The 24012-nt window shown below is 40.6% G+C and overlaps 1 protein-coding gene across 3 annotated transcripts in view; it reads left to right on the forward strand.

Moving 5' to 3' along the window:
- SPSB4 (splA/ryanodine receptor domain and SOCS box containing 4) overlaps window positions 1-24012 on the forward strand; it is a 229781-nt gene that overhangs the window by 113932 nt on the left and 91837 nt on the right. For 2 of the 3 annotated variants that reach the window (XM_020793141.3, XM_072995961.2), the window contains exon 1: window positions 2524-22377. The exons of the other annotated variant lie outside the window; for it this stretch is intronic. The gene's annotated coding sequence lies outside the window, so the exon portion shown is untranslated. Of the gene's footprint in view, window positions 1-2523; window positions 22378-24012 lie in introns of those variants that run through there. 3 annotated transcript variants of the gene reach the window in all.

Here is a 24012-nt window from a genome sequence, read left to right on the forward strand (position 1 = left end):
TCTTAATGTGCTGACCATAGGATATAAATTACATGTTCTTTCATTATTTCTACTTGGGCAGGAGCTCTGTCCTCTTCAGCTTCCTTTTCTCTTGTGTGAGCAGTTCCTCCTCCTTTGCTGTCTCTTTCCCAATTGGGAAGATGTGTGGGCTCATCCATAAGGAGTCATTGCATATTCATTTGTCAGTTTGCTTCTACAGTCGATGCCGTTAACAAGATACTACTTTCTGCCAAAGGTTCATAGCAGATCCTTTGGAAGAGAACATTTTTCAGTAGTGTTGAGGAGACAGCTCTTGCTACAGAAACATTACTTCAAGGCTGGGGTGGCTTTGGAATTTGGAGTACCATGATGGGGTAACCGAAAAGGTTTGAGGCTTTACAATAGGGCACTGCCGCAGCAGTGCTGCACTGGGTATTTCCCTCTAACTGTTGCACTCTCCCTCTCCCCCCTGTGTGTATGTGTCTGTGTGTGATGTTTGTTGTATAAAGCCCAACTAGAACATTCTGGAGGGGAAGGAAGGAACTGTGCCATTGCACTGGTTATTAGAAACATACTGTATGTCTTCTAAAGCTCTTCGGATTAGCCCTGGGCAAATCTCAGTTGGGCTGACAAATACTGAATTCTGCTGAGCAAGCTGAACGATTCCCCTCAAAACACACACACAGACAGAGAATTAATGATAATCAGAAAACAGCTTCTGAACTGAATTCTCAACAGAACATACAGTAGCAGGTGTAACTAGGGATTTGTTTTCAAACCTCCTCTTGAGACCCTATCCTTAAATCTCATTGTTTTGCTGCTAAAATAATTCTGGTGATGTCTCTCTCTTCCTTCTCTGGTGCATGAAATCTGGAATAGTGCCAGAAACCTGGAACTCCAATATGGTTTTTCTAGGAAACCTGTCATTCTTCATATAGACATGAACTGTCCTAGAAGGGAGGGAATGACCACATTTATTTATTTATTTATTTATTTATTTATTTATTTATTTATTTATTTATTTATTTATTTATTTATTTATTTATTTATTGCTTTGATTGTTTTTCAGCTTTTCCCACAGCTGAGACCCAAGGCAACTTGTATTGCCAGAGCATCAGTCTAGGTGTCAGGTGCGCAAAAGTGGAGGAAAGAGCCTTACCCTCCATCTTAGGATGCAGTCCAAGCTAGAGAAAAACTGTTGGTATAATGGCAGCTACAGTACTTTGAAATGCAAGCACACATTGTAATTCTGATATTTTTGCATTCCAGGAAGCTTGCAGGTTTTGGCAGCATCATAGCATGCATAGGAAATTGGAGTGGCAGAGTCAACCTTAAAGCATAAGTGAAAGCCAACAAAAATCAAATCAAAACATAAAAGGAACATAATACAATCCCCATAGATTGTCTTCCAAAACCTGCCTTTTACTGATAAGCTAACTTTCCTCATTTAGAGAGATTTTGTCATGTAACACATTTCAGCTTTTCCCCAGCAGGCTGACATTGCATAGTCCAATAATGATTTACTATATACTCTTCCTAAATATTTGAATAAAATCTGAATGTGTTTGAATGACTCTTTGTACACACAGTATTGTGATCTAGATAACAGACAATGTAAATCATAGTCTTAAACTGGATCACCTTGAGCAAGACACATCCAAGCTGGGATACTAAATCTGCCTAGTTTCAGTACATATTTTTAAGACTGGGATGTCTGCTAGACTATTTCCCATCAGTGAAATGGCAATATTAATGACTTAACATGACAGGAGGTGTGAGCATGAATGACTTACAGACTGAAAAACACTTCACTACAGTATTACTTTTGTGTTCTGAAGGATAAATCCACTATCCATCTTTTATGAGGCAGTTTCCCTTTCTAGAGACACTTGATATAACGAGATAAGCATGCACGTTTCAATGAGAAGACAAGAAGGAGGTCATGTGGCTTCTATCAAAACTGAATAGGCATGCCTGTTATTATGTAATATTGGACTGTTGATTTTTGTTTTGTTTCATCGTGTCGCCTAACTGTGCTTAGCTCTTGTAAACTGAAGCCTGTGGCTTCCTTTATTGGGTCAAATCATGTTGTCTTTCCCAGTGAATCCTGCCTTCTCATGACTTGCCTGAAGTATGACAGCCTCAGTTTCATTACTTTTGACTCCAGGGATTCTTCAGTCTTGATTTGCTTTAGAACCCACTTGTTCATCTTTCTGGCAGTCCAGAGTTCGCTTCCAACACCACATTTCAAACAAATTATTTCTTTTCCTGTCAGCTTTCTTTACTGTCCAGGTTTCATATCCATACACAGTGATCGGGAGTACAATAATGTGGATGATCCTGGTCTTGGTCTCCAGTGGCACATCCTTAGACCTGATATTTTCTGATCCCTTCTTTGGTGTGTTTCCTAGAGTCAATATTCTTCTGATTTCTTGGCTGCAGTCTCCATTTGGATTGATGATTGAACCAAAGTATGCAAAATCTTTAGCTATTTTAAATTCTTCATTGTCCAGATTAAAGTAGTGTAGTTGTACCCTAGTAATGATTTGTGTCTTCTTTACATTCAGCTGCAGTCCTGCTTTGCTGGTTTCTTGTTTCACTTTTACTTAATGTTTTTTTTTCAAGTCATTGCTGCTTTCTGCGAATAAAATGGTGTCATTTGCATATATTAAATTACTTATGTTTCTTCCACCAGTTTTCACTCCTCCTTCATATGAATCTAGTCCAGCTTTACATATGCTATGTTCTATGTACAGATTGAACAGATAAATAGATAAAAGGCATCACTGTCTGACATATTTGTCTATAGGGAACCATTATCTTTATCCATATTCTGTCCTGATGATAGTTTATTGTCCAGAATACAGGTTACACATTGGGACAGTCAAGAGCTAAGACAGCCATTTCTTTCAGAACAATCCATAGCTTCTCCTGATCCACATAGTCAAAGGCTTTTCTTACAAAATTCTTTGGCTCACTCCAGTATCCAGTAGATATTTGCATTATAAGTACAGTATTCTATCCTTTGAAGTAAATTGGTATAATTGCATGTAGCAAAATCCAAATTAGCACAGGGAGATTGAAATAAAAGTCAAACAATTGGAACACATTTCAGGATTTAATAATAGAGGAAAGAGTAATTAAGAAAAAGGGGGGAAATGCTTTTCCTCCCCGTTCCTCAGAGCTTTTATATAGCAGTAAAACTGATGACTTCTCCTTTACATCACGTCTTGACATTTTCAATAGATTGATAATTTGACTGATGATTTGATTTACTACTGCATCGTATTTTTCTTCAGTGAAAATTGTTCTTGTTCTTTAAAGTTATGTATGGATCAGCCAGAACTTTGAAAAGTTCCTGTTTTGGATGACAGCTCCTGTAACTCCACCACTGGAATGGCGTGGCTGGTGCCCCTCCAGTCTACTAACTAGTGACGCCCATATAGTAAACCAAAGTTTTAAAGAATTGCTTTTTTGGATTACAGCTCCCAGAATCCTCCAGCCAGCATGACCACATTGCTCTTGTTTATTGGGTGACACTGGCTGAGGAGTTGGTTACATTACGTATCTTACATTATGTGCTGTCAAGTTGAATCTGACTTATAGCACCCCTAGTAGAGCTTTCAAGGTAAGTGATGTAAGGAGTGATTTACCAGTGCCTCAACAATAAGTTTTCATAGCTGAGTGAGGTCTGAAACCCATGTACCTTGAGTCCTAATCCATCACTGCATTCACTAGATCACACAGGATGTAATTGTAGTCCCCTAAACATGACACTTTAAAACTCCGGGGTTATTCTACTTTTAAAAAGTTATAAAAATGGATGTTATTCTAGCCGTGTAAAATATTGGCACTGTGATAGCTGGATTGCCACTGTATTGGTTCTGTATCCACAAAAGCTACTTCTAGACATATAAATCAGAATGTTAGAAGCAAATATTTAATACAAGTGTCGAGTAACTGACTTAGCTGGCCCATGTGTATTGTTTACTATTCATCTTTGTTCACCATCTGTCCAAGCTGAAACTGATGGCTGACATCTGAAGAGTGCCTCCCTGATATTTAGCTCTCTGATTAGATGTTTCTGTATTCTTTTTTGGGGGGAGGAGGGGAAAGGGGGGGACAAAACCTCACAGAACAAAAGATAATGGGGAGTCTTTGTCTTGTGCACATGTCCATATCCATGAGGCTCCTTTATATTTGAACCCTGACTAGCAGCCTTTTGTGTTCTTAGTCCCCAGATGGTCATCTGTAGCCACACAGCCTATTGTATATTCAAATAGGATAATAGATGATATACTGTTGTTCCAGGCTTTGGAACTAAATGGACACTTCCAAGTTTTAAATGCAAGTGGACACTTTGGCTTCATATTATCTGCATTTCTGTAGATCTCAGTTAAGCAAGCATCTTAAAGATATGTTGCTGAAACACATACACAAAACCTTTTAAATAATACACTAGACTACAGTATAGAAAATACTATTCCAAGTGGGACAGGACTTCACTAACTTTGTAAACTTAAATTGTTATTATTTAGTGTCAGGTTGCTTTGGACTAATGGTAGGCTTAATAGGTTTTTTGAGATATATGAGATGTTCAAATAATGGTTTATGATTGCCGCCCTCTCCAGTGAGTTTCCATGGCTAAGTTGGGGTTTAAACCTAGGTTTTCGGAGTCCAGGATGCACACTCTGTCCACTACATTATGCAGGCTGATCATATGAATTACTGACCTCCAAAAAAGTCCTATTGTAACAGCCCTGCTATGGATATGGGCTGGTCCTTCTATAGGTCTTTCTCTCTTCATATGTCTTCTTTCTCTCTTCAAATGCCTTCAAGTTTTCCATTAGGTTTTTTCTTTTCATGGTGTACCCAAAGTACAGTAGGCATCCTTCAGTCTCAAGAGACTATGGTAATGTGCTCTGAATAGAGGTCTTGGAACAGCATCTAGTGTGGCTGAGAAGGCCAATTCAAGAGTGACACTCCCTTCCACACTGAAGACAAATACAATCTGTCCCCTGTCCAGCTTCCTGATTTTGCTGGGTTCGGGACTGCCTCTTTGCCTTGGCCTGCTGGACAAGTGTCTCTGCAAATTGGGAGTGGCTGTGCTGCACCATCTGCCTCCAGGCTGAATGCTCAGATGTCAACATTTCCCATCTGTTGAGGTCCATTCCTAAGGCCTTCAAATTCCGGTTGCAGATATCCTTGTATCGCAGCTGTGGTCTCCCTCTGGGGCTCTTTCACTGCACTAATTTCCATTAGGAGATGTTTTGGAATCTGACCATCAGCCAGTCTCACGACATGCCCAAGCCAACATAGATGTCACTGTTTCAATACCAGCTCATTCTAGGACTACTTGGAACTTTGTTCTGCCAGGTGATACCAAAAATGTGTCAGAGACAACGCATATGGAACGTGTTCAGCTTCCTCTCCTGCCGTGCACAAAGGGTCCAGGATCCACTGCAGTACAGGGGTGTACTTACTCAGGACACAGGCTCTATAGACCTGGATCTTGGTATATGCCATCAGCTTCTTATTCTCTTTGTAAGTCTAGAGAATATGGTAGCTGCTTTGCCAATGCATTTATCCAGCTCGACATCTAGGGAAATTGTGTCAGAGATCGTTGAGCCAAGGTACACAAAATCATGAACAACTTCCAATTCTTGTGTAGAGATGGAAATAGAGGGAGGTGAGTCCACGCCCTGGCCCATGACTTCTGTTTTGTTCAGGCAGATTGTTAATCCAAAATCTTGGCAGGCGTTAGTAAATCGATTCATAAGTTGTTGGAGCTTTTCAGCAGAATGGACAACAGCAGCTGCAACAACTGGCGAAGTGGAAGTCCCGCATGTATTTCAGCTGGACTTTGGTTTTTGCTCTCAAGCTAGAGCGATTAAGAAGCTTTCCATCTGATCTAGTGTGGAGATAGACACTTTCTGTTGGAGTTCCAAAAGTGTGCTTCAGCATGACAGCAAAAAAGATCCCGAACAGAGTCAGCATGAGCACTCAGCCCTGTTGCATTCTGCTTCGGATGTCAAAGGGATCTGATGTTGAGCCATCAAAAACTACAGTGCCCTTCATTTCCTCATGAAAGGACCAGATGACTTAAAGAACCTGCAAGTTGTACTCCCTAGGACAGGCTTTGTATGCTGCTAGAGCTCTCCTCTTTTCCTCTATGGCTGACATCAACTCCTCCAAATGGGCTTCGAACCAGTCTTCTTGACAAATGTGGACAAGGCAGCGTTATAAACAGCGTTTTTGAAATGTTCCCATCATTCAGGTGCATTTGCACCAGCTGGGCCTGGAAGAGTTACTTCAAGTGCTTGGACAAATTCCTCCACTTTTCTCTGATCACAAATCTTGCTGATGTCAATACTTGGTCTTCCTTCCTTTTTCGTGTGATACAATCTCTTTACTTGCAGTTTGACTCTGCTACACACCAGGGAGTGATCAGTATTATTATCAGCACCCTGATAAGTGTGTGATATTGTAATACTAGAAAGGCTAGAGCGTCTAGTGAGGATCAAATCAAGCTGATACCAATGCTTTGATCTTGGATGTCTCCAAGAGACTCTGTGTTGTAGCTTCATATTAAAGAACGTGTTGCTGACACAAAAACCATAATAACAGCAATACTTCAGCAAGTATTGGCCATTTTCGTTCATCTTCCCAATGCCAAAGTAGCATAGACAAGTGGGCTAAGAGTTGTGATCAGCACCAACTCTAGCGTTAAAGTCTCCGAGAATGAACAGCAGCTCTCTCTCTGGGATTTTTTTTGATAGTAGCTGCCAGATCATCATAGAATTTGTCTTTGCCTTCTTTTGTGGACAACAGTGTTGGTGCATATGCACTAACGAGAGTGACCAGTCCTGCTGATGAGTGGAGCTGCAGAGACAGGATTCTTTCACTCCCCACAGTAGGTGGAACAATGGATCTCAGCAGAGTATTTTTAACTGCAAACCCAACACCATATTCCCTGGTCTCATTAAATGGTTTTCCCTGCCAGAAGAATGATAAATGTTTTTCTTTGACAGAGCCTGAGTCTAACAATCTCATCTCTTGCAGGGCAACAATGTCCATCTGTAGCCTACTCAGTTCCATGTTGATTATAGCTGTCTTGGGCATGTCACTTGTTTCCTGCAGGTCATCAGAAAAGCCAGGGGTCATTGTTGGAACATTCCAGTGGCCAGCTTTAGGGCAGAGGTTTTCTTATGATTGTTGCATGGTGCAGGGTTATCAATCTACTTGTTGGCTTTCACCCTAAACCCCATGTACCCCGTGAGGTTAACAGACCATGGCGAGGCAGCACCTTGCTGGCTGGGGGTTGCCCAGCTTAAGGCAGGCAGTAGTAGAACAAGTACAACAAAGTACAAAAGCCTCAGTTTCATCATTTTTGCTTTTAGTGAAAATAAAAAATGAAAGTGCAGGTTTGATTTGAACTAAATCCTTTGTCTTCCTTGTGTCATAAAACTCTCCTCCACCGCAACATTAACATTGACTTAAGTACACTCTGTGTGTGCGTGTGTGCATGCACGCATAGCTTCACAAAAAGAGCATTTGCAGAAAGAAACACATTTGTAAGCAAACTTCAAAACTGTTCATGGATGTATTTTCTCTGTTGTGTTTTTGATTCCGCAGTCATAATTTCTCAAAGTGTTTGTTTACTCATTTCATATACGCAAGGAGAAACAATGCCAGAGAAGACAGATTTGCTAATAATAAAACCATTCTACATTTTTGTGCTGTATTTTAACGTAAATAATATTTTTAAAGAAACCATACAGTACTAATCAAAACAGATATCATATCTGTTATGTTTGCATGATATTTTACCAGACACATATTTAAATAAATAAAAAGGCTCAACTCTGGGTTTCCATCCAGATTCTGCCGAGGTCAGTAGAAGGATTTGTGGGAAGCTGAGTAATCTTGGATGTGGGCCATAGCAGACAGAGAGCTGAAGGAAATTATCTGCAAAGGCTTGTTTACAAAGAGAGAATAAGAGGGAGGGATAATAACTGAAAGAAGATATTTTAAAAATGTGAAAGAAAAACTCAACAAATGCTCTCTTTTTTTCTTTTGAAAAAGAGAGTCTACAACAGCTGAAATATGGCACCTGACTCCAGTAATATACCTCTTCTACAATGAAAACTTGGATGGTTCTGTAGTTTCACATTGTTTAAGGAGGGTCTCACAGAAGAAGATTACTATCTAGTGGCTCGCCTGCACTGGTGTTGTGTCTCAGGACAGGTTTAGGGATTTAATGCTTACATACAGTATAAGGAGCTCTTCACAGTTTGGAACCATGGTATCTGTCAGAGTGACTTTTCCCAAGGTTATCTACCTGCTCCACCAGATTCTTCCAGGGAATGCTTCTCTGTGTGGCCACTCCGAAGCAGCCCCAGAAATCATCCACAAGAAGCTGGGGCTTCTTTTCTGTGGCACCAGCACTTTGCAATCACTTCCGTGTGGAACTGCACTCCTTCCCTCCTAATGTTTAGGAGGCATCTGAACATGTTGCTTTACAGAGAGGCGTTCCAATGCAACCCTGCTTCATTTCATGGACTGCCTTATTTGGATATTACGCCTTTTGTAGTATCTTGTTCTATCTGTTTCATTAGTTTTATTTCTAATACAATTTCTTATTCTGGATAGCTATAGCATAATAATAAAACACTACAATACATTTTTTATTGTTTTTTAGTGTTTTATTATTATGCTATAGCTGCCCAGAATAGTGCTTGTACTAATAGGGTTACATACAAATCTAAGAAATAACTAAATAAATGCCAGGCTTCGTTCTAGTTTAGAATTGCATCTCACATATCATGTCCTGCTTTTGGAAAAATAAGGAGAGGAGTATGATTCTTAAAAATTTAGTCGGTGTCCTGTCTACTGGAATTTTACATTTCAAAGCATAATGGAGGTTATTGGATAGGACATATTAGAAAAGTTGTTGTAAAACAGAACCAAATAAAGCCAATGTACTCTGTTGGAACCTGATATGTTTAAGTATTATGTATGGAATTACAAAAAATGAATTCAGTAAAGAGTAGAATGTCTCATGGCCATTGAAAGACCAAAAGCTAAAGTGCATGAATCATTATGCCAAGTCATTTCACTGGAACTGTAGCATGCTTAACTTTCACTAACTACATGGAATATTTTTGGATATGTGCTGTGAATCATGCAAGTAATTCAGCTTCATTATGATATTTGTAGCAAACATTTTCCAGTTATTTAAGTGGACTTTCACAATATGCGTATAGATGCCTAAATTTTCTTGCAAAAAGTTGAAGGTAGTAGGAAAAGAGGAAGATGGAACATGAGAGAAATTAATAGAGGCAGCCATGGCTTTTAGTTTGCAAAAGCTGAATAGGGCTCTCATGGCAGGACCTTTTGGAAGTCATTAGGTTACCACAACTCAGAACAGACTGAAAACACATAATACCAACTATAATTTGGCAGGGTAGATGACCATTTGGGAACTATTGGGAGCTGAATGACTGGAAAACTGCAATCTGGGCCATTCTGAACACTTTGTTCTTCATAATATATTTTTACCCATCCCAATTTATGTAATATTTTTCATTAAATAACACTCCAGTGATCTCAAAACACCATAAATGGCTTTCCTGTAAAAGAGCACATGCGTCACCAAAATACAGGACAAAAGAAGGTGTGTTGCATACAGTTGAATGTGTTATATGTACATCATTGCAAAACTGAAAAATCACATATTTTTAATGTTTAGACAGTTCAATAAAGGGATTGCCTAGCTTTGACCTTTGGGTGCAACTATATTGACAACTTCCAGCAACACAAGAGGTGACTCTACACATGGACATCACCAGATGAGCAATACCGAAATCAGATTGATTATATTCTCTGCAGCCAAAGATGGAGAAGCTCTATACAGTCAGCAAAAACAAGACCTGGACCTGATTTTGGCTCTGATCATCAGCTTCTTATAGCAAAACTCAAACTTAAACTGAAGAAAGTAGGAAAAACCACTGGGCTAGTCAGGTATAATCCAAACCAAATCCATTTTGAATACACAGTGGAAGTGAAGAACAGATTTAAGGAACTCGATTAGGTAGACAGAGTGCCTGAAGAACTATGGATGGAGACCCGTAACATTGTCCAGGAGGCAGCAACAAAAACCATCCCAGAGAAAAGGAAATGCAAGAAAGCAAAGTGGCTGTCCGACGAGGCCTTACAAATAGCAGAGAAGAGGAGGGAAACAAAATGCAAGGGAGGTAGGGAAAGTTACAGAAAATTGAATGCTGACTTCCAAAGAATAGCAAGGAGAAACAAGAGGGCCTTCTTAAACGAACAGTGCAAAGAAATAATAGAAAAGAAAAAAACCATAGATCTGTTCAAGACAATTGGAGCTATTAAAGGAACATTTTGTGCAAAGATGGACATGATAAAGGACCAAAATGGTAGGGACCTAACAGAAGCAGTAGACATCAAGAAGAGGTGGCAAGAATACACAGAGGAATTATACCAGAAAGATCTGGAAGTCCTGGACAACCCAGATAGTGTGGTTGCTGACACTGAGCCAGACATCCTGGTGAGTGAAGTCAAGTGGGCCTTAGAAAGCATGATTACAACAAGGCCAGTGGAGGTGATGGCATTCCAATTGAACTATTTAAAATCTTAAAAGATGACGCTGTTAAGGTGCTACACTCCATATGCCAGCAAGTTTGGAAAACTCAGCAGTGACCAGAGGATTGGAAAAGATCAGTCTACATCCCAGTCGCTAAGAAGGGCAGCACCAAAGAATGCTCCAACTTCCGTACAATTGCACTCATTTCACACGCTAGCAAGGTTATGCTCAAAATCCTACAAGGTAGGCTTCAGCAGTATGTGGACCGAGAACTACCAGAAGTACAAGCTGGATTTCGAAGGGGCAGAGGAACTAAAGACCAAATTGCTAACATGTGCTGGATTATGGAGAAAGCAGAGAGTTCCAGAAAAACATCTACTTCTGCTTCATTGACTACACAAAAGCCTTTGACTGTGTGGACCACAGCAAACTATGGCAAGTCCTTAAAGAAATGGGAGTGCCTGACCACCTTATCTATCTCCTGAGAAATCTCTATGTGGGACAGGAAACAACAGTTAGAACTGGATATGGAACAACTGATTGCTTCCAAATTGGTAAAGGAGCATGACAAGGCTGTATATTGTCTCCCTCCTTATTTAACTTATATGCAGAATACATCATGCGAAAGGCTGGATGAATCCTAAAACAGAATTAAGATTGCTGGAAGAAATATCAGCAACCTCAGATATGCAGATGATACCATTCAGAAAGTGAGGAGGAATTAAAGAACCTCTTAATGAAAGTGAAAGAGCAGAGTGCAAAAAATGGTCTGAAGCTCAACATCAAAAAAACTAAGATCATGGCCCATCACCTACCGGCAAGTAGAATGGGAAAATATGGAGGCAGTGACAGATTTTACCTTCTTGGGGTCCATGATCACTGCAGATAGAAACAGCAGCCACAAAATTAAAAGACGCCTGCTTCTTGCGAGGAAAGCGATGACAAACCTAGACAACATATTAAAAAGCACAAACATCACCTTGCCGACAAAGGTCCACATAGTGAAAGCTATGGTTTTTCCAGTACGATGTATGGAAGTGAGAGCTGGACCATAAAGAAAGCTGACCACCGAAGAATTGATGCTTTTGAATTGTGGTGCTGGAGAGTTCCCTCGACTGCAAGGAGAACAAACCTATCAATTCTGAAGGAAATCAACCCTGAGTGTTCACTGGAAGGACTGATCCTGAAGCTGAGGCTCCAATATTTGGCCATCTGATGAGAAGAGAAGACTCCCTGGAAAAGATCCTGATGTTGGGAAAGTGTGAAGGCAAGAGGAGAAGGGGACGACAGAGGACGAGATGGAAGGACAGTGTCATCGAAGCTACCAACATGAATTTGACCCAACTCCAGGGGTTAGTGGAAGACAGGAGGGCCTGGCGTGCTGTGGTCCATGGGGTCACGAAGAGTCGGACACAACTTAATGACTAAGCAACAACAACATTGACAAATAATGCAGGGAATGCTCCAGGATTGGTACAGTAAGATTCTCCTTATTTTCCATTGACTATATGACATGCAAGTCAATGTGAATCAGACCAAAGTTTCTCTCCTGCCCCTCATATCCATATGAGGTAGAACAGACTGAAAGAGAGTGCCAGGTGGCTCCCTGATGGCTCAGTACAGAGTCGAACCTGAATTCCCCATGTTCCAGTTTCGCTAGAGAGCAGTGACCAAAGAGGGACCATTTCCATCATGACACCTGACATGGAATGCCTCAAACATTTGCTGGCTCCATTCTTGAGGTGTTCTTACTACCAGGAGGACAGCTCACTTCCAAATATTGTTCCACAGCTAGTTTCAGTTGTCATTTTATGGTTTCTGCTGGTTTTTTTATGGATTGATTTTACAGCTGCTGGTTCAGCAGTTCTGTACTCATGAGACATATTTTTAAAACTATGCTTTATGGTATTTATTTTTATTATTTTAAGCTGGATGCTGCAGTGGGAAGTTTGTACTAAGCAGCAGCCTGGAAGTGTACTAAGGGAATAAATGAATCAATCAATCAATAAAAAATTTATGTAGCTTACTGATACCTCTCTGGTGGAAATTTAAAAAATAAATATACAAGGAAGAATATAGGGGTTTTCCATTTACTTGTAAGTTGGTGTTCTGCAAGAAGTATGAGTAGCAAAGGCTATAGTGAGGAACTGTTACTAGCATCTGTGTTTGTGCTTATATAACATAGGGGTCTGTGCTTAAAAAAATTAAAGTTTTAGTGAAGTGATGTGAACTGTGTCTTATTTAATATAACAATTAAAGAATTAGCTTTTACTGTACTTGTGACCAAGCTAATATGGTGGAAAAATGCTTGCTAATTTGACAGGTGTGCTTTAATAATAGTTCCATATCTAAATATGAGTCTTTATGAATAAAACACAGATCTTTTTTTTTCCCTGGCAGGCATGTTGGTTATGTCCTGGCAAGGCTACTGCAGTGCATTCCATATGGGGTTTTTCTTGAGAACAATGTGAAATGTTCAATTGGTGCATTACCGGCACTAAGTATTCTGAGTACATGACATATTTTCTGTGCCAGCTACATAGGCTCCCAGTTCATTTCTGGAACTGATATTTCCTTTTAAAAGATTTTATACAATACTTTCTATAATAAACAGTGTTGTAGCCCTGCCAGAATTAAGTCCACATAACATCCTGTTTGGAGTCCTCAAGTGTATTACAAAAGCAGCATGCACTATTTTGCAGGGCACCCATCACACACTCAGTCATGCCTTGATTATATGATTGGTGATGCAGTGGATGGCCTGCAAAATGTGGGTTTTCTTTATGCATGTAGTGAAATTTGGCAGGTCCTTTATTTTAATGTGAATGTGTCTTGAATATTACATCCCTTCAAACTATTATGCTGTTTTACTAGCTATTGCAAATCACAATATATTTGGAAGGTGTTCTCAAAACCCATAATGTCAGTAATTAAGTAAACATTGTTATGGTAAAGTCCCTTTTTTTCCTTGATTGGATCACACAAAGGAAATTGACACAGAACTTTTTTTCTTAAAGCAATGCAAGTGTGGATTCAGTATTTTGAGGCACATATCTGCAACATTCTGCACATTAAGATTGGGGGTGTGCTCATACGATGACATATAGATCAACATTTGGATCATCTGTAGAGCAGTCAGTTGTGATTTATTTCCCAATTATTGCATGACATACAGGGAAATGCACTGCAGCCTGACCCTTATCCTTTTTTGGTTCAGCTGTAGAGCTTTTAATTTTGGGGGCCAGGCTGGAGTGATTCCCCAAGGGTCATTTTAATGGAAATCATCCCCATTAAAGCAACCCTTTCTGGTGCAATCAGGTTTGCACCTTTACAGCCATCTGATCACACCCTAAGATAAAACAGATCTATTGAGGTGTAGTGGCTGAGGACTGGAAGTTGATAAATTGAGGATGAAGTCACCCCTGAGCCATGAAACTCACTGAGTAATAATGGGTCAGCCAGTGTTTCTCAGAAACAGAGTGCCCATGCTGGGTAGAGTATTCTGGGAGTTGTTGTTCAGATATAAATATACACATACACACATTTCTTCCTCATGCACTATTTCTGTTTCCACCTCATAAGGCTCTTCTGAAGATAGAATTGGGAAGAGGAAAGCCATGTGTGCTTTTGAAAACTCAGTGCTCTCCAATGCTACTTCAGAATATACAACCGAGGTCTTTGCTGCACTACTGGTCTACAGCCAAATGCTTCTGAAATAAATGTAGTCAAACTTTAATTCAATTAGGTCTTGACTTAATTCAAGTTTAAGTCAAGACCTAATTCTGGGTCAATGATGAAAATGATGCTTAAATTTGTTGATTGGCTCTAGTTTTCCAGATATGCTATTGGGTCAGTATATATGAAGAGTCTTAAAGCTATTTTGCTACATAATGGCAATGTTTTGTCATCAATTCCAGTTGGCCATGCAGTCCATATGAACGAAACATATGGCAACATGAAACTACTTTTGAGGTGCAAAAACTATGACCGACATGAGTACCAGCTTTGTGGCAATTTGAAGGTTGTTCCTCTCTTGCTTGGTCTGCGGACTGAATGCACAAAGTATTGCTGTTTTGTCTGTGAATAGGATAGTTGTTCAAGAGATTCCCACCTCATCAAGATAAAGTGGCCACTCTGGCAGTCATTGGAGCTCCCGTCGCAAGTAGAAGCAAAATTTTGCAGCCAGAGCTGGTCGTAACTCAAAATGGATGTAAGTAGGGACGTTCGTAAGTCGAGGCACCACTGTACTTCATTCAGTTCAAAGCTCCTGTCCATAACCTGTAAATATTGCTGTTACAAATTCCTTAAAAGTAACTCATTTCTGCATTGTTTATAACATTACTGCTTTTTATGTTATTAATTTTTTCAGGGAGGGGATTAAAAGATTGCTTTAATAACTGTAATCCAGTTGAAAACATTCCTTTTAAAATGCAACTGAAAATGTCTTTAAAATGCTTTCAAAAGTAACTGGAATCAGTATTTGCTACACCTTTCTCCCCGCCACCAAATAACATCATTTGCACGTTTGAAATGTGTGTTTTGAAATGCAACTTTGCTGTACCCTTGGGGACACACAAACACACACACATACAAGCACACATACAGGACAGGTAAATTGTGATTCATTACATGTGATGGTAATACTTAATGGAACTAATGGTTGTTGTAGGCTTTTCGGGCTGTCTGGCCGTGCTCTTGAGGTTTTTCTTCCTAATGTTTCGCCAGTCTCTGTGGCCGGCATCTTCAGAGGACAGGAGTCAGAACTCTGTCTGTGCTCTGGTTTTTATTCCTGTCCTCTGAAGATAGGACAGAACACAGCCAGGCAGCCCGAAAAACGTACAACAACCAATGGATCCCAGCCGTGAAAGTCTTCAAGAATACACTTAATTGAATTCTTTGAATCATCCTTGAATTACCTCAGCATCCTTTTCCAAGACCTCTTGATTTACCCTAACTCATATGCTGTTATGCCTCCAGCATACTGGAAATGCCTGCTTAATACCGTCATTAAAAAATCTAACTGGAAATGTAATCCCCCCCCCCAAGTTGTGTAAAGAATAGATGAAATAACAAATGAACAAATACTTTCTCCAACTATGCTGTTTCCTCGAAAATAAGACCTAACCTGAAATTAAGCCCTAGTATGATTTTTCAGGATGCTCGTAATATAAGCCCTACCCCCAAAATAAGCTCTAGTTAAGTGAAAATCCACCTTCCACCATTGTGCAGCATTGTGCAGCAACCAGAAGATGACATGGCTGTAAAACATCCCCTGAAAATAAGCCCTAATGCATTTTTGGAGCAAAAATTAATATAAGACCCTGTCTTATTTTCAGGGAAACACTGTATTATGAAGGAATAGTTTTCTGTTAGAGTGCCAGAGCCACAGAGAAATCAATGTACTTTAGCTGCACCTAATGTAACATTAAAGACTGCAAACTCTGGTAACAATAAGCAAAATACAAAACCACATGAGAAAGATTTTTTTTCTTTTACTTTTGATGTTTCAAGCCAACAATCTGGTTTCAAGCAAGCAGCCTGGAAGTACAAATATTTGTCTTGGTAAACCTTCTTTGCCACCTGCCTGCTAGCCGTAGAAATGCAATGTGACCCAAATCCTGTTGGGTCAAAGTACTCCCCCTGCCAGTTGCCCAATGTGGTGTGGGTGATTACACTGTCTGTTGTGTGTTTGTACATATCCAAGTCACACACCCATTTGCTCACCTGATTGTGGTCAGAAAATTAGTAAAACTGCTTTCACAATTTCCAGTACACCTAAATATTTCACAATGGATTCTGGCTTATAACAAAGTAATTGATTGACAGCTTGTAGCCCCTTTGACACCCAGAATCTGCTATTTATGGAGTCACTTCACTCTGCCTAATGTATAGGACTGGCCAGGGACAGAAGATGGTTTGAGGTATGGCTGTAGTGTACTGGTTTTTCTTGTAAGGACCTGAGATGTCTAGTTACATGCATGTGCATTGTGTACTGATGTGTGCCCATAGGATGCCCATGTACTTAAGTTTCAGTATCTCTCTGGTCCACTTCACACAGCAGCAAGAACAAGTATCACGACTGAGTATACATTCAACAAAAAGGCTGCAGCCAATTCTGGCTCTTCAGTCAATGTAGTATGTAAGGTACACATCATAGCCTGAGAAATTTATTTTCTCAACTACAACTACTGGAATCCACCAACAGCCTTATTTTTCAAGCTTTGGTTCGTTTCCTCCATCCCTCCTCCGTTCCAACTTGTGGCATACATGTTCCTTGTAAAAAGGGGACAATATGATTAATTTACAATTTTAGATGCACAAGACATTTCTATATGCCCAGCCTTTCAACACAGTATATATAAGATTTTATTGTAGTTTTATCAGAATTTTAAGTCACAGCCATGCTCTTCAACAAAAAAAAGTAAACCTCACTGAACTAAGCAGGACTTATTCTATAAGTACATGGTGTTACATTTTCACCCAGTACTTGTTTTGTGTCAACATAATGCCCTTGTTTTAACACAGTATTTTTTAAAAAATTAAAAACTGTCTTGAATAGTTTGTGGAAGGTGTCATAGAAATTAATTTGTAAAGAAGTAAGTTTTGCCCTTTGAAACTATAAAAATGTGAACTCACATTCCTGACACTATAACAATCATGGGCAATATTTCTTGAAATTCTGTCTTACAAGTTTTGATCCTGGTAATTGTATTTAATAGCTTCAGGTCCTACCACTGGCACCAGATTGTGATATCCCTTGAATCCTCTCACAGGAAGTCTTTCTCCTTCCCCTTGACACTAGATTGCAACACAATGTGTGCTAGATTCAGTACCTGTCTAGTTGCCGAAGTCTTCATTGAGATGTCCTAAAGCATCTATGAAGTCAATGGTTGTTACTAACCTATCAAAAGTTGTGGATGTGTCCACATTGTATGTCATTGGATAGCATCTATGGGAAGAACTGTAGTTAAGAGGGCAAACAAAATGAACTAGAACTGCTGGATGGCTTTTGGGTTATCACCCACACACTAAGGACAAAAGAAGGGAAATAAATATTAGTTTTATATGTTTTTTTCCAAGAGCATCTAGCCACTAACTGTGGATGACAGAGTGGATTAGATGAACCTTGGGTGTGATTAGCACAGATATTAATTTCTTCTACCTAGCCTTTAAGACAAGCTCTCTTAAAGGTGGCTTATAATGAAAATGTTAAAAACAACTCTAATAAAAATAGCACCATCTGGAAGATATATATATATATATATATATATATATAGTGGTGTCAACAACAAAATAAGACTTAGCAGGATTTAAACATATCTTTAAAAAATAATAATTGTGTGTGTCAATCTGATTCGGCCATGGTGAACCTTTCCAGGATTTTTAAAGTACAGAATACTCAGAAATAGTTTACTATTCCCTTCTCCCGGGAGTGCTCTGGGCTGTACAGCTTGGCCAGGGCTACACAGACTGGCTCTAGTTCTAAGAGGCACAGTTGAGAATGCAATCCAGTAAGCTATTCAATTGGTTTAAAGGGACTGTATAAAGGTGACGGGGTGGGGGGGGGAGAGATGTGGAATTCTTAGGAGAGGGAATTCCACAATTGGGGAAGATAATCACTGAAAAATTCCTTTCAATCTAATAAATTGGAATGCTAGCCCAGGATCAGGATATTTGGGGCTAGTTTTAAGACCTAGGCAAGGTTCATGGGCAATTCATTAGAGAAACTGTTCCATGACCACTTATGGTTTTAAATATTCAGATTGAGCCTGGAAATGAATGAGTAACCAGTGCTTCTGGGGGACTTCAGACGTGAGTTACATCTTGATCTGTGCTATAGCTAAGGATCAGGTTCTATCACTTATGGTTGATGTGAATGACGCACATCTTATTGTGATGTATTCGATGTAATGACCTCAAAGTAAGCAGCAGCTTTTTATATTGGTATAAAAATAGGAACTGAAGCGGTGGTGGCATGTCCTGATTCATTTTCCACTATAAGGATTTTAATCTCACAATGATGTTTTTCAGTGGAATGATCAGTGACCACAGTGGGTATCCTCTACAGTGGAAGCCATCTTCCTTATCCTACAATGCTCTAATTCGTTTCTACTTCAGGTGCCTGCTGTAGCTTAATCCTCTGACCTCCAAAAGTAATGGATCTCCTTTATAGCAAGGGAACGGATGCTAGTACTATTGTCATTAAATGTAGTAAGGGGTATACATCTACCTTTGTTTATTCTTGGCCTCTTTTTTCTTCATACTCCAATTCCATCATTGTGTTAATAATTTAGTGTGGGAACTCACCATTTAACACTGAAGTTAGTGGATAGTGTGGTTGCCCCCAAATCACAGTGAAGGTCAACTGCCCATCATTCAACTAGAAAGCTCTAATCTGTACACTTTCCCATCAAAGCAGTAGATTACAGCTCTGTCATCAGTTTTAAGAGAGATTTGTTCTATTTCTACTATGGTGGGAGTGTTATTATTTTACCTTACCCTACCATTCTAGACAACATGGACCATAGAATTAATGCTGTGTTGTCACTGTAGATCTGTACTGCTGTGTCACCATATTGGCATGGTCCCCTCTCACAGCTGGCAACAGGATACCACTTTCAGGCCAATCTTTGTAATGAGTCTCTATTAACAGGCAAAATATATAAAAGTTTCTGTCACAAACAAGACCAACTTGCTAATAAACCTAGGACTTCATTTCTTCTTCTCTCATGCATATGCTTCCTGCACACATACTTACTACATACCTTTTAAAATCAAGCACTTTGCAGTGTTGCTGTGTATTTGAGAAAGGTCACAAATTAATTGAAAATACAAAATGCTACCAAGAGTACCATCAATCCTCTTTTAAGCAGAGTTATGCAAGGTATCAGTGGAAGCTTTAAGATATTACGTATGCTGTCACAACAGCTTTCTACTTTAAGTGAAGCATAGACCATCTTGCATAATGAAATACTGGTTACAGCACAGACAGTAGTTATTTTTAACATGCTGTGGATAAACTTAAATTAATGTATTTGGTGTTTTGGGTAAGTGGTATGGTGATTTTGGACTCAGGTGAAAGCTTTCTATTTATTTACTGGTTTTACATTTGCTAACTTTAATATAAAAGTTAATGTTTCCATATCAGGTCATTGTCATTACCTTAGGGAAATGATGCGCTTTATCATGTTGTACATAATTATTCATTATGTACATCAAAATATAAGTAGGACGCTACAGATTTCTGATTCACACATTAGTAACCATTAAATGGAATCTCCTTATTTATCAATAAATTGTATACTGTTTCAATACATGGCATGCTAAACACTAGAAAGCCACTAAAGCCCCAAATTTAGTTCTTCAGCAAGCTTGACCAGTTACTGAATGGTTCCACATTATCCATATGGTCTGGTCTCATTGTCAGAATACAGTATTGGAGAGCAGGTTCTGTTTTTCTGGGAACACTTGGCAACCGTTGACTCCTGTGGTGTTTGAATCAGCTAGTCTTGCCCTGTCAGAAGCTAATTTCAGCAGACAAGTGTTTTGGATGTGTGTAATGGGGATGCATGCCCAACTGTCATGCCTTGTTTTAGGCCTTTTGGTCCTTCCCCAATAGTGTTTAATTTGGGACTTGCTCCTAGTGCTTTTTGCTGCCCACAGTGACTCTTAGGACAAGAGATGGAGGCTTCTGAGTGGGAGCAATATTAGAGGTGCATTTTTAATGCAATGATGAAACTTCTGTCTACTCCTGTGATCTCTGTAGGCTTACAAACATCCACTTCTGTTTTGAAGTGTTCTTACAGATTTCAACCAGTTGCAAACGAACGTGCTTCTAGTCCAATTTTATATATTTTATTTTTTATTTTATATCTGGCCTTATTTTTGAACTACTAGCCTTAACCCCAAGCTACCATCTTTATTTGACAAAAAAAAAAAGTAATCAAGAACCGGAAAGCACACCTTCTTTGTAGCTTTTAAGTAATGCAGTAAAGAGATTGCCTGACGTTGAACTTTATGTTAATGCTGACTCTCCCAAAGAAGAAAATGTTGTATTTTCACATTATTGGGACCTCATTTTTGGTTGGAGCACCCCTCCTTGAGATTGTCCACCCATACCATCCACTCCACCCTGACGGAGGCCCAGAAATCGACGAGAATTTGGCCCTTCTTGGTGGTAGCTGTTACCCTGTCAGCAGAGGTGTGCCAAGCCCCTTCCCGCCTAGCTTCTGGGGAAAAAACTGTGAAAACGCTACTTTTCAGAGCAGCTTTTCAATAATCCTCCCCACATGATAACTTATTATCATGTGAGAAGGATGTTTTCTAACGTTTAATTTTCTGTCTGCTGCGACCACTGGGGGCTTTTTCTTTTTGAGTGTTTTCTCTCTTTAATGGGAAGTCTGGCTGAGGAACAGTTGGTGCTTTTATGCTTATGTTTTATATAAGCCACCCAGAGTAGTGACTAGATGGGCAGGATAAAAGACAAACAAACAAACAAAATAAGTAAAAGAGTAACACATTATACCCATGAAGGCATCCCAATCAGAATAGATAACAGGATCCCCAGTTAGAATTTTAAAATGTTGAATCTGAAGTAGTGGCAAACAGTCTTAAACAGCATCAGCAAGCAATCCTTTGAACTTTTAATGCCCCTTTGGAACAACCCCCCCCCCCCAGGTTTCCATGTGTTGCCCCTGCACCTTATTAGGCACAAGGGGTTAAATAATGCAGCTCCTGCCTGCCTCGGTAAACTCAGGCCAGAGAACTCTCGTCTGTAATGACAGGAAATGCAGTCTGTGCCATAGGCGACCAAGATCTGTTTGCCCTTCTGCTGCCTGTTGGTGGACTCGTGTGTGTGTGTGTGTGTGTGTGTGCTTGCTTGCTTTTCAGCCCGTTTTACTAAATGGTGCTGTGGAGATTGTGGGGGGGGGCGCGAAGGGGCGTCACCATCTGTTCTTAATTCCCTGGTCATTGGATTAGTAGCCCTCGGTGTGATGAGATCAGCAGGATCAGTTTTCAGGATGGGGCACTGGCCTGGCTTCAGCTGCAGACTCTTCCCATCTGGGCTGTCTGTGTCATGAGGTGGAGGGGGGAGGGAGGGAAAGAGAAGGAAAGAAAGAAAGAAAGAGGGGGGGGGTTGGAAAGGAGGAGAAAGGGAGGCGGCGGTTCTGGTGGACGACCGAGGGAAAAAGAGCCAGAGAAAGCGGAGGCACAAAAGCGAGGGGAGCCTTTGAAGGAACAACAGCGAGGCAGCCGGGGTTGCAAAAGGGCAGGCTGCCCAGAGGCGACTTTTCCTTCTGGAGAGAGAGAGAGAAAGAAAGAGAGAGAGTTTATGCCGGGGAGTTTCCTGTCTGTGCAGCTCGTCTCCTGCAAACGCGTGGATCCCGCTAAGCCCAAGGGAGCGGCGGGCTGGCGATTTGGACTGGCGGCTTTTCCCCTCCGGGTTTACGCGGACCGGCGCGTCCCCCCCCCCCCCTTGAGGCGGCTCTCCCGCGGCGGGCGGGCGAGCTCTAACTTTTCTTCCAGCTTTTGGGTGGCGGGAGGGGGGAGTAACCAGGAAGGAACAGCTCTTTGGGTAACCGGCTACCCTGGAGTGCTTGTACTGGTGTTGCCCCCCCCCCCGCTTGCCTGTTCAAGGAAATACTCCTGTTCAAAGTCCCATCAAGATCGAGTCCTGCTGTCTCTTTATTTTTTTAATTCGTCTTTCCGGATTGTATACATAATGTTTTAGAAAAACCCCTGCAAGAGATACCCGATCGACAGAGAGATGCTGTTTCCTTGTTGTCCTGGTAAGTTTTTTTTTCTTTTCTTCGCCCAAAGACTGACCCTCATCGAGAATGCTTTGCGCAGCCGACCAACGATGAACGAGCAGCGATTAAACTCAGTGTAGAGGTGTCTTGATCTAGAAAATGCTGGATTTGGTGACTTGAGGAGCTGTGGTTGGAAGGGAAAGGCGAGGCAGGGAAGAAAGAAAGAAACCCACTAGATTGGAACTTTACCAATCACTTCGTCTGTGCAAAGCAGAAAAAAGTCCATCGGGGTTGTGTTTGCAAAAGCTGTTTTTGTGCAAATGATACATAAGTGGCTTTTTGTCGAGGAACAAAACAGGCGGTGGTACGTCACGTCGTGCTAGCTGAAGCAACTACAGTATGTTTTGTTAAGAATTTATACAACGAGCGAGCGGGGGAGAGGCTTTCGCAAGATCTGTCTGGAATAGGTGCGGAGTTGTTGCTCCGAACAAAAGTGATGCAAGGAGCGGGATGGGGGTGGGGTATATTAAAACCTGTAGAAAGTTAAATGCTGTAAAATGAATATATATATATATGGGTTTTTTTGTCAATTTCTGGAGAACACCTACACGGAAGACATTGGCTTGAACATATACAATAGTGCTTGAACATATACATGTTCAAGCACTATTGTATGGCATTTCACGTCGGACCCCTAAACGAATTCCCACCCTCTAATTTACATTCATTCAAGGGAGAGGGGGGAAACAAAGGAAGGAAGAAAAAGAAAGAGGGATTTTTCTCTTTCCGGTACCTGTAGCTTGCAGGATTGTATTAGCAAGTAATGTGGGGTGAGAAAAATCGGCAGCACTGAGAGAAGTTGTGTCCACAAACGAGCAATTATTGTTTCAGTCCTCCATTTGATTACAAGCTGCCACCCTTCGAGCTAATCAGCATGGCCTCCTCCCCCTCCGCCTCTCTCATCCTTTTAGATAGGGTTCTTCTGTGCCCTTAGTGACAGAAGCCATTCATAAGGAGATAAGGTTGCACTGTGAAAATGACTGACTGAAGGAGAAAGCGAGGTGGGGGGGAGGGGAAGAGAAGCTTCCAAAGGGCTGTTTTCCAGCGTCCCACTGTTTACATTTGTTTGGGCAATAGATCTCCAGGCATGCTGTATGTCAGATGGTGCCAACGCTGGAACTAAAACAGCCTGCTGCTGAAATGGGCTTTTATTTATTTACTTGGGCTGATGGCTGCAGGAGCTTAAAGTAAGCACACATTCCTGGTGATTGACGAGAGACGCAAGTGACAGTGATTATAATGGTCAAAATAATTTCCCCCCCAGAGTTTCAGAACTGAAGAATAGCAGGCATTGTTCCATTTGTGCCTAGCGCTGTCTCCTCTGACCTAGCGCAACCTCTCTTTGCTCAATTTCATCACTTGCACTTAGGAGAAAATAATACTTTCCTCGCTGGCAAGAGGACTGAGGCTTAATTTATTAATGCACTGTGAGACATTTCACAGACTTTCTCAGCCACTGCTGAGGAAGTACACAGTATGCCTTACGAGCTGTGAGAGGGAACAACCCCATTTCTGCATTAACTCTTTATAGGGAAAATGGATTGGAGTGCTGGTCTTAGGACATTTGCTCCCGCTGCTTTCTGTTCTTAATTTAATTCATTTAATTTTATTCAT

This window comes from Pogona vitticeps, chromosome 3 (genome assembly GCF_051106095.1).
Source record: "Pogona vitticeps strain Pit_001003342236 chromosome 3, PviZW2.1, whole genome shotgun sequence".
Lineage (NCBI taxonomy): Eukaryota > Metazoa > Chordata > Lepidosauria > Squamata > Agamidae > Pogona > Pogona vitticeps.